At 36.5% G+C, this 12,517-nt stretch overlaps 1 protein-coding gene across 1 annotated transcript in view; it reads right to left on the bottom strand.

Annotated features, from left to right (window-relative positions):
- The window catches only part of Dpyd (dihydropyrimidine dehydrogenase), an 837,903-nt gene that overhangs the window by 146,488 nt on the left and 678,898 nt on the right, over window positions 1-12,517 (bottom strand). The window lies entirely within an intron of this gene.

Raw genomic sequence — 12,517 nt, 5'->3', positions numbered from 1 at the left:
TTCTAGGCAAGTTACAAAGTAGATATGACAAGCCTAGAACTCTTACATAAAATGTATACAAATTATGGTCTGATATACAGAAATGTGTAAGATTGTATGGAGCATTCAAACATCTTTTTAAAAAACAGCAGGGAACAGAAAGTGTTGAAAAAGAGAACAGTCACGTACAGTATGTAAATAGTCATACAACTCTGTTATTTTTTTCTCAAGTACAAGGAAGCTGGTGTAGAAGTAGAGGCTGTAAAACCAAAGCCTGAAGAACATATAGATTCTATGTTGCTTTGTGCATATATTTTGCAGTTTGAAGGTTTATGGTAAGCCTGACATAATTTGACCTGCTAGAAAATTAAAATAAAAGAGAGTTAACTTGACACCTGTAATTAGAATACACATGTCTTCATATTCATATATATGCACATACATGTATATATGTAGGATCTATCTATCTATCTATCTATCTATCTATCTATCTATCTATCTATCTATCTATGTATCTATCATCTATCTATCTATATCCTAATTAGCCAAGCATTACCAGTGTATATATTAGTCCCTACCTGCTGTGGAATAATCCTCTTGCACACAGTAAAGATTTGTTACTCAAATTGGTTTAAAATAATGCTGATTGGCCACGCAAGAAGTATAGGTGGGGTGAACAAACTAAGAATGCTGGGAAAAGGAAGGGTGGAGTCAGGGGGTCATCAGCCAGTTGCCAGAGGAGCAAGATGTATTAGAACATAGATAAATACACGTGACACAATGCAAAACATAGTTAACAGAAATGGGTTAATTTAAGTTGTAAGAGCTAGTTGGTAATAACCCTGAGCAATAGGCCAAACAGTTTGTAATTAATATTAAGCCTCTGAATGATTATTTTAAAAGTGGCTATGAGACTGGATAGGATGGAAAAGCCTCTGTTTATACCTACCCTAACAGACATAAAACTGCATAATAGATACAATACACTGTAGTGATTTTAAACATGAACATATTATACTAAAGCTACTTTGGAACTTCAGCTACATCCTAGAGTGAATTAGTGTTTTTGTAATTGAGGAATATAATCTAATGTTCTCAGTGATCACTCAAGTTAATGATGCATTCAAAACATTTTCTGAATTAAAGGTAGTTCTAATTATGAAGTAATTCGACTTTGTCTGAAACCAGAGTCCAGTAAACAACACAAATTTGCAACTGGCTAAGGGTCCTATTATATCTACTATCTCAAGCCAAGTCATCAGTCTGAGCATATGAACTTAGTGTGTGTGCTGGGGTCGGGGCTGGGGCTCTCACTTCCAGGAAGCTCATAGAATGTTCCTTGCACCCAGCGTGTGTTAATATATTGTGTACCCTAATAAAATTTACTTGCAGATCAGAGGACAGAACAAGCCACTAGATTAAACATAGAGGTCAGGCAGTGGTGGCGCATACCTTTAATTCTAGCACTCCAGAGGCAGAGATCCATCTGGATCTCTGACTTCAAAGCTACCCTGGACTATGTAAGATTGATCCAGTCTAGGAGAGAAACAGAGCCAGGAAGTGGTGGCACACACCTTTAATCCCAGTACTTGGGAATCACATGCCTTTAATCCCAGCACTTGAGACCTCATGCCTTTGCTTGGGAAGTCACACGGCTTTAATCCCAGCACTAAGAAGGCAGTGATATGGCTGGGTGAAGAAAGGTATATGAGACACGAGGAGAGAAGAAGTTTTTCAGGCTAAGGAGTCCTAGGGGTAAGACATGGCAATGGCTTGTTCCTTTGTCTCTCTGATCTTTCAGCATTTACCCTAATATCTGGCTCCGGGTTTTTTATTATAAGACTGATTTAGCATTGTGTGCTACGCCAGTGGCTTTTCATCTGAACAGGCTACATACTACATGGTGATGACAACAGCATTCACGAAAAGATAAATCCATGGAGGCAGTAAAAGATCATTGGAGAGAAGGGGTGAGGAGAAGGAGGGATGAGGAGCAGAGCTAGAAGAATTTTGGTAGAGTGAAACTAATGACAGATACTATAATAGCAGGTGCATGTTGTTACATATTAATCCAAGTCCAGATAACTTAAAGCAGTGAGGATAAACCCTAGTATAAACTGTGGGCTATGGGCGACAATGACACCCTGACGTAAGAGTCCTAGTTTCCACAGTTATACCACTCAGGTGAAGGATGTGGACGAATGTGTGGGGGCTGCTGGTACATGAGGAGTCTTTATACCTTCTTTCAGTTTTGCTGTGAACTGAGAATTGCTCTTTAAGATAAGTTATTTTTACAAAGAGGTGGTGTTCTGCTTAGGATGTTCATATCAGTTTCTTAGTAAACAAAATTTATGCATTTTGTATAATACTTCCTTGTTATCATTAAAGGCATGTATGGAAATGCCTACTTGTTTCTCTATTACCTAAATGCTTCCTAGAGATCCTGACACTTCAGAATTCCACAACAGATATTTAGAACACAGGGTATTAAGTTAAACAAAAGAAGAACTAGACATCAGGATTTTACTTCTGTACCAAAATATTTATCAATGGTTCCTTTTTGTCTTTATATTTTAACCATAATAGGATAATATAACAGGTAAACTATTGCATTCAGTACTATATGCTGTAGGTATAATAAAAATGAATATAATTGCATATAGTTAAAAGGAAATCTGCAGCATAAATATTTAGATAGACAGTTAACTATATAAGATAACAGACTGTTCAATATATACTAAGCCAATGAGTTCTTGATATACATGTTACTTTGAACTAATAAAGAAATATTGGGATTCTTTTTCTTCCCTTATTTAGTTTACCCAAGAGACTATAGAAACTTGAACTAAGCAGATAAATAATTTATTTCTCAGTTCACTGTTAGAAGACTATCATTAACACTAAGGGGTAAAATTTCAAAGTGGTATACAGGGATTTGTCAGCATATTCCAATTGATATTAATGGACATCAAATGGCAAAATCCCAGGACACAGCTTTGAAAATTTAACCAGTTACATTTAAAGGGCAACATTACTACACGGGTGTTAAAAAACACCAGCAAATTCTCATTGGCATTTAAAGATGTTCAATTAGGTCAATACGACATTTTCTACTACATGTTTTCCTTCCATTTCTAAAACTTTTCTAATGTGCATAATGAACATGAAAACCTTTCAAACTAATAAAGGTATCTTTTCCTTTTTTTTTTAATTAAGAGGAATTATATTCTCTGTGGAAATGTGAACCAAAGGTGAAGACACATCTTCTTGTTGTTGGGCAAGAATTAAGTCAGCTTTATTTTTATTACTATAAACTCCATTTTCTCAAAAACAACTTATTCAATAGGACAAATAACCTCCCTGTTCTCAGAAATTTTATGGAAAATAAGTTTTATAAAATAGGTTTTACCCACCAGGAAGTTATAAGGAAGAACACTAGAGATATAGGAAATGATTATGCTAAACTGTAAGACAAAAATTTCCTTATAGTTTCCAGATGAGAAAAGTAAAGAGATGATATATTCCAGACAAAAATTAAAACCTAATGTGAAGAATGTACATGTATCCATATAAAACAGAACTGCACATCTGTCAATTAAAATGAACAGAAACTCCCAGAAGCCCAAATGCTGAGACAGTGACTTCTAAAACATTGCCAATATTATGATGACTGCTTTTAGAACAAAAAGTAGGGAAGAAGTTAGTTCAACAGCTTGAGAGTTTTGAAGACAGGCTCCATCCTTGTAGAAAACAACTAGGTTTAAGTAAAGAAATTGAATTCCTGTCTACCTAAATCAACAAATAGGTAGCACATAATTTAAATTAAGCTGTCACCTAGGTAGCGTGGGTGGGTGGGGGAGGAACCTGATGGGAAATCCAGTTACATCAAGTCATTTTTATGTCAATTGTGTGGAATTCTCCAATAAAGGTCAAGCCATTCCAGGTCTACATCTTGAAACAAACTGAAGGTTCAAAGAAAGGGAGGGAGGAAAAGGTTCGGGAAAGAGGGAGAAAGGGCAGGAAGAGAGGGAGAGAGTGAAGGAGAGAGGAAGAGGGTAAGGAGAAAGGTAAAGGGAAGGACTGAAACAGATCTTTGGTTTACAACATTTGGCCAAGTATTTTGAATTGCACAAAGGTGGCCTCGTGGAGTCATTGATGGGCTACATTGAACTTCCGACATAATAAATATGCTAATAAATGTATGAAAGCCTTCAGGTAGTCATAAATTCAAATGCAAGTCAGTGTGTTGAAGTTACAGATCTTCAGTAAATATTACAGAGTATTTCCAGATTGAAAATGTTTTATAAAAACATTTTTATAACTGAAACATTTTGAATTATGTTAATAAAAGTGATTTCTTTTGAAAAAATATTATTTTTTCAGCTATCATCTTAAATAGAATGATAGTATTTGCTGCAGTACTATGTTTTGGTACACATACAAACATACACAAAAAATACATTATGACTTACTGTTCTTTTATTCTTCAATCTGTCCACAAAACTATCTTCAAAGACTTTTTTTTCCAATTTAAATACAATTTCTATACTTGTAATACTCAAAATAATAGCCTTTTTTATTTCAGTAGATTGTTTCAAAGTATGTAAGTTTGGCATACATTGTGTGCCATCAGAAAACAAAATCATGATTGTTTTATATCATATATTTTATTAATATGCATTTTATGAAGAAGTCAAATGGAGGATTAATCCTGTCTGTAACAATGTCAGTCAGGCACTGGGGCCAACCAGTGAAGTTTAAACTTTAACTACGCTAATTGCAGCCTGTGTAATGTTGCTGAACTTCAATTTTTCATGGGAACAAAACAATTAAAATTGTATAATGTCATGGGATTGTTCTATGGGTGAACTTAGTGTATCTCAGGGCATATACTAAACACTGAAGCCTGAGGATACGGTCAGTGCATATCTGAAGGACCATTGATTCTGGAGAGAATTTGTCTAGTTCACTTCCATATTGTCTTCTATGTTGCTCTTCTGCAATTAGTAATGCAATGAAACTGATTTTTATAGAACAGACAAAAGCATAATGCCTACCTTAACAGACCTTTATACTCTCTGATATCCCGAGAGGACCAGACATGTCCTCCCCTTTTCTTCTTTCCAACAGCTGTCAATTACCAGTGTCATAATATTGATCAGATTACTTTGACTCTAAATGTACAAACCTCAGAATCTAACATCAGTACATTAAGAATTCTTTTATAAGAAAAGGACCCAGGCACTAAACAAATATAATAGGATTTTTTAATGATGTTAGAAGTGAAGTTTTTCTGGTGAAAAGGGAGGAGAGATTTACTTCGCATGACTGAACCACTGAAGGAGAAAAGGGATTTTTAATGGGCAAGATGGTGTGGAATGTATGCTAATTTTGGATAACTGGAATTTTGAATAATTGAGTTTAATTCTGTTTGTTTTTCCCCCCTAATCATTTGACTCCTAGGATAGCTACAATTACACAATTAATTGATAGAACTAAGTCCACATAAACTCCCTGATAATAAGCTGGCAAAAAAAAAAAAAAAAAAAAAAAAAAACCAGGAGCCAGGTTGTAACACATGCTTGTACTCACTGTGTATACAAAAGAAAAAATACAGCTTTAATTTGCTTATATTAATTAAAAATAATGAATTAAATGGGTAATAAATTCATAAGAAATTGAATTTCCACTGTCTAATTGTTATAACAACACCCAGAAGGAAAAAAAAAATATGAGCAAATCAAGAATTTCAAAGATTTAAGAGTTGAAAGATTGATTTTTATAAAATACACTTAAATCAAGCAACAGCAAATTTATGCTTCATGAAAACAAGTTTAAAATGTTAATGAAGCTAATATACTGATAAATATGTGCAGCACAACTATTTAAAAATACATCTTTACACATGGATTAAGATCCTCTGAGAAAATGAACATAATTCAACCAGAAACTGATGCACTAAAAGGATTGAGGGTTATATGCAGATATGAAATCAAAGAAGAGTAATGGGAAAAATCAAAAGCATACGAAATTGTTGATGCTATTTTAGTTTTTTTTCCTCAAAGCTGAATGTTTTCTTATTAAAATGTTTTGATTTTTGTTACTATTAAAATACAGTTTTGAAGCTTTAATAACTTTGTAGCTATGTTTATCTGCATCTTAAGAATATCCAATATACCCATAGTCAATTAATATTCAACAACTCTACCTAAAATGTGCCAGGCATTTTATTTGAAGCAATAAGATTAATAATGTTGACCAAGAAACAGAACAACCTCCTTCCTTTCTGATAGCATCAGATGCCATTAGTGGAAGAGGTTGGTATATTCAGTCTAGTAAATTCCCCAGACCAGCATCCTGTTTACTTTACAACTATGTGAAGACTGACACTGTCATAAATGGAAGCTTGTGCTGAATGTTATGTCTGAAGCCTGTTTAAAAAGGAATGAACTTGGACTGAAAGGCAAATCTTTGTAATGTGAAGGTACACATGCTTCCATAGTGATTGAGAATTAAGGCTACAGTGACTGTGAACAAGAACATCTTCATGTAGTCTTGAAGAAGAACAGAAACAGGAATGTGGAATACTGAGGGCAGTGAGTGCTGAATTCAAACCCAGAAATTGTTAGTCTGAGCTTGATTGTTTATAGCTGGTGTTTTCTCCAGTCCTGCCTGGTCCATGATCAGGACAAATCTCCCTCATCCACCAGTCCCACAGCCGCTCAGACCCAACCGAGTAAACACACAGAGACTTATATTGCTTACAAACTGTATGGCCACAGCAGGCTTCTTGTTATCTAGTTCTTATATCTTAAATTAACCCATTTCTATTAATTTATAAGTTGTCACATGGCGTGTGACTTACCAGTATCTTACATGTTGGTACTCATGGTGGCGGCTGGTAGCGTCTCCTGACTCAGCCTTCCTGTTCCCAGAATTCTCTTTTATACTTGTCCCACCTATACCTCCTGTCTGGCTACTGGCCAATCAGTGCTTTATTTATTGACCAATCAGAACAACACATTTAATATACAGACCATTGCATAGCAATTGTTTATAGTATGATGGTTTTGAACAAGCTCCTTAGCCTCCTTAAATGTAAGCCTTCCCTATTTGGAAGCAAGGACACTGATACCAATAATATTAGAACAAGTTAAGGGGCCTTAAATGGTACAGTTTATGAAAAGCACAGTGCCTGGCCTAGTTTGTAGAAGCTAATATTATTGTCAATGCCAGAGAAAATTCAGCATAAAGAAAACATTCAGCTATAACATTATAGGATTAATGACTTAATGGGTTGATTGGGAACCTTTGAGGAATCCATGCCAGTTCATTACCCACAAAATTATGAATATTCATATCTCAAATCTCTCACTTAAATATGAGTTTTTGTGATCAAATATTTATTTGTGTTTCAAATGTAATTTGTAATATCTAAATACATATGCCTATTAAACCATAAATTCCATTTTAAGGAGTCTATCATATTAGTATATAGATAGAAAGTTATATATGCAAAAATGTTCCCCAAAGTATTTGTCTTTTCTTTCCCTCCCTCCCTCCCTCCCTCCTTTCCTTGCTTGCTTTCTGTTTCTCTCTTTTTATGTTGTTTTTTAAAAAAAAACAGCAAAAATTATTAAATGCTCAAGTGACATTGTGCTACTTAATAAATTATATTTCATCCATACTAGAAAACCTTTCAGACTAACATACAACAATCTCAGATATGTAGTGGCAAGAATTAAGCACTAGCAGCAGAAGAAAATACATGTTCTTATTCCACCATTAGCTGAACTTCTGTACATCATGATTGTGTGGGTGTTCAATGCTGTATTTTAAACTGTTGAAATAGTTTCATGTGAAATAGGGTGAGTCTGATAGAGATAGGGTTGAAAGAGAATTTTCAGTCCTTGCCCCCAGTGCCAATATTATTTCACCCTTGGATGAAAAGGTATTTATAGTCTACTTCTGCAAAGAAAAAAAATGACCATATTTATAAAGTCCCCATTTTCTATGTAATAATAGATATCAAAACCCATGCTAGGAAATTTTTATGTGTGGGATGGTCAATGTGTCTATAGCCTATATATTCAGGAAAGCATACTTGGTTCCTCATACACTATTTTAAGTATGATTTTAGGAAGTTTGAAACTGAGTGAATAGGATGAGCACTCTTTCTCTCTGTTCCTGTCCCTCTCTACTATGACACACAATGTGTTAGGCCAGGGATGGGAGTTCTGTATCAGTCTTCATGTCTGATGCTCAGGGAATACCCGGGGAGAGGGGATGGAAAGAACACAAGTCTTGGGGGATAAGGAAATGCTAGCCTCTGGATGTGACAAGGCTGCTACACCCATGAACAAAAAGCAGCTGTGGTTACCTGCAAAATACCTGCACAAGACGAAGCTAGGTAAACATTCCAGCATGAAAGAAAGACAGAAATTTTGGTACTCTGGGCTCCAGATGAGGATCTATTGGCAGTCGATGACTGCTGAAGAAGAGTTATGCTTTTTTGGTGGTGGGGGCAGGGTGATCATTGGTGGGTTGCCCATGCTCCAGTGTGTAATCCAATGACCATGCAATATGGGCAGCATGAATTAGATTCATTGGGTTATAAAAGGAGCCATGAAATTGGGATATGATATGCTGGTGGCATCAGGGAGAGTTGTGGGGAAGGAGTGGAGGGCAGAAATGATAAATATACAATGTAAATGTGGATGGTTTTTAAGAATTAAAAAAAAACCCAAAAACTTATAAGAATGAAAGGTAGCTAAGAAGAAAGGCTTGTTATGTGTTTTGTTGCTAATTCTGCTGCTGGCATCAATACCCATGTCTTAGCATACACAATTGTTTCTACTACTCCTTTTTAATTTCTTTAAAAAATTTTTCTTTCCTTTTACATACCAAGCAGTTTCCCCTCCCTATCTTTCTCCTGCTCCCCAACCTTCCCCATCCCATCTCCATCCCCCATTTATAGAGAGTCAGGCCTCCTTTGGGTAGTCAACATGTTTCTACTACTCTTATTCTTATCTTTAACCAGCTGTGAATTCATAAATGAACACAGCTATGCTTGGACTTGCCTATCTCTTGAACATCTATGGTGATGAAACTTGTAAGATGGACTAAAAAAACACTTGTAATAAGGAAGATATTAGGTGTCCCCCAATTCAAACCTTGAGGATGCTGTGAACTTAGACCTGGCAGTTTTAATTACAATTTTACATGTTGTGCAGAGTCCAGAGACCAATGATTAGATCAACTTAGAAAGCAAAGAATACCTGGGCAGGGGTGGCGCACGCCTTTAATCCCAGCACTTGGGAGGCAGAGGCAGGCGGATCTCTGTGAGTTCGAAGCCAGCCTGGTCTCCAAAGCGAGTTCCAGGAAAGGCGCAAAGCTACACAGAGAAACCCTGTCTCGAAAAAAAAAAAAAAAAAGAAAAGAAAGCAAAGAATTGTTCATAGGTGTGCGGATGTGCGGATTAATGTCAGGGTCTTCAATTCGATTCCATTGGTCCACATGTTGGTTTTTATGCCAGTACCAAGCTGTTTTTTTTTTTTTTTTTTTTTTTTTTTTTTTTCCTTGGTTTTTCGAGACAGGGTTTCTCTGTGTAGCTTTGTGCCTTTCCTGGAGCTCACTTGGTAGCCCAGGCTGGCCTTGAACTCACAGAGATCCGCCTGGCTCTGCCTCCCGAGTGCTGGGATTAAAGGCGTGCGCCACCACCGCTGTTTTTATTATTGTAGCTCTATTGCAGAGCTTGAAGTCAGGGATCGTGATGCCTCCAGACATTGTTTTATTGTACAGGATTCTTTTGGCTATCCTGGGTTTTTTGTTTTTCCATATGAAGTTGAGTATTATTCTTTCCAGGTCTGTGAAGAATTGTGTTGATATTTTTAGGGGATTGCATTGAATTGCTTTTGTTAAAATTGCCATTTTTACTATGTTAGTCCTGCCTATCCATGAGCCTGGGAGATCTTTCCATTTTCTGACATCTTCTTCAATTTCTTTTTTCAGGGACTTAAAGTTCTTGTCATATAGGTCCTTCACTTGCTTAGTTAGTGTTACCCCAAGGTATTTTATATCATTTGTGGCTATTGTAAAGAGTGATAAATCTCTGATTTCCTTCTCAGCCTGTTTGTCAATTGTATATAGGAGGGCTACTGATTTTTTTGAGTTGATCTGGTATCCTGATATGTTGTTGAAGGTGTTTATAAGCTGCATCAGTTCCTTGGTTGAATCTTTGGGGTCACTCAAGTATACTATCATGTCATCTGCAAATAGGGAAACCTTGACTTTTTCCTTTCCAATTTGTATCCCCTTAATTTCCTTATGTTGTCTTATTGCTCTGGATAGAACTTCAAGTACTATATTGAATAAGTATGGGGAGAGTGGACAGCCTTGCCTTGTTCCTGATTTTAGTGGAATCGCTTTGAGTTTCTCTTCATTTAATTTGATGTTGGCTGTTGGCTTGCTGTAAATTGCCTTTATTATGTTTAGGTATGTTCCCTGTATTCCTGATTGTTCCAAGACCTTTATCATGAAGGGGTGTTGGATTTTGTCAAATGCCTTTTCGGCATCTAGTGAGATGACCATGTGTTTTTTTTTTTCTTTGAGTTTGTTTATATGGTGTATTACATTGACAGACTTTCGTATGTTGAACCACCCTTGCATGCCTGGGATGAAGCCTACTTGATCATGGTGGATAACTGTTTTGATGTGTTCTTGGAGTCTGTTTGCCAGTATTTTATTGAGTATTTTTGCATCAATGTTCATGAGGGAGATCGGTCTGTAGTTCTCTTTCTTTGTTGTATCCTTGTTTGGTTTAGGAATCAGGGTAATTGTAGCCTCATAAGGAGTTTGGAAATGTTCCTTCTGTTTCTATTGTGTGGAACAATTTAGAGAGTATTGTTATTAACTCTTCTTTGAAGATCTGGTAGAATTATGCACTGAAACCATCTGGTCCTGGCCTTTTCTTGGTTGGGTGACTTTTAATGACTATTTCTATTTCCTTGGGGGTTATTTGACTATTTAAATAGTTTATCTGGTCTTGATTTAACTTAGGTATGTTGTACCTATCCAGAAAATTATCCATTTCTTTTAGATTTTCCAGTTTTGTGGAGTAGAGGTTTTTGAAGTATGACATGATGATTCTCTGGATTTCCTCAATGTCTGTTGTTATGTCCTCTTTTCATTTCTGATTTTGTTGATTTGGATGCTCTCTCTCTGTCTTTTGGTTAGTTTGGATGAGGGCTTGTCTATCTTGTTGATTTTCTCAAAGAACCAACTCTTTGTTTCATTCATTTTTTAATTTTTGACAAAGAAGCCAAAAGTGTACAATAGAAAAAAAGAAAGCATCTTCAACAAATGGTGCTGGCATAACTGGATATCAATGTGTAGAAGGCTGCAAATTGATCCATATCTATCAACGTGCACAAAACTTAAGTCCAAGTGGATCAAAGACCTCAACATAAATGCAGCTACTCTGAACCTGCTAGAAGAGAAAGTAGGAAGTAGTCTTGAACACATTGGCATAGGAGATCACTTCCTAAATATAACACCAGTAGCTCAGACACTGAGAAAAACAATCAATCAATGGGACCTCTTGAAACTGAGAAGCTTTTGTAGAGCAAAGGATACGGTCAACAAGGCAAAGCGACAGCCTACAGAATGAGAAAAGGTCTTCACCAACCCCACATCTGACAGAAGACTGATATATAGAATACATAAGGAACTCAAGAAATTAGACATCAAAATGCCCAACAGTCCAATTAAGAAATGGGCTATAGAACTAAACAGAGAATTCTCAACAGAGGAAACTCAAATGGCTGAAAGACATTTAAGGAACTGCTCAACATCCCTAATCATCAGGGAAATGCAAATCAAAACAACTCTGAGATACCACCTTATGCCTGTCAGAATGGCTAAGATAAAAAATACTGAAGACATTTTATGCTGGAGAGGATGTGGAGCTAGGGGAACTCTCCTCCACTGCTGGTGGGAATGCAAGCTTGTACAACCACTTTGGAAATCAATATGACGCTTTCTTAGAAAATTGGGAATCAATCTCCCCCAAGATCCAGCTATACCACTCTTGGGCATATACCCAAGGAATGCTCAATCATACCACAAGGGCACTTGCTCAGCTATGTTCATATCAGCATTGTTTGTAATAGCCAAAACCTGGAAACAACTTAGATGCCCTTCAACTGAAGAATGGATAAATAAAATGTGGCACATATATACAATGGAATACTACTCAGTAGAGAAAAACAATGACATCATGAGTTTTGCAGGCAAATGGATGGATCAGGCAAATCATCCTGAGTGAGGTAACCCAGACTCAGAAAGACAAACATGGTATGTACTCACTCATAGGAGGATACTTGATGTGGAACAAGGATGACTGAACTGCTACTCACAACACCAGGGAGGCTACCTGGAAAACAGGACCCCAAAAAAGACACGGGAATTGCCCAATGACGGAGAAATGGATGAGATCTACATGAACAGCCTGGGTGTGAGTGAGTGTAATGAAGGGCGA

The sequence above is a fragment of the Peromyscus maniculatus genome, chromosome 6 (assembly GCF_049852395.1).
Source record: "Peromyscus maniculatus bairdii isolate BWxNUB_F1_BW_parent chromosome 6, HU_Pman_BW_mat_3.1, whole genome shotgun sequence".
NCBI lineage: Eukaryota > Metazoa > Chordata > Mammalia > Rodentia > Cricetidae > Peromyscus > Peromyscus maniculatus.
This window is presented reverse-complemented; position numbering and strand designations above follow the sequence as displayed.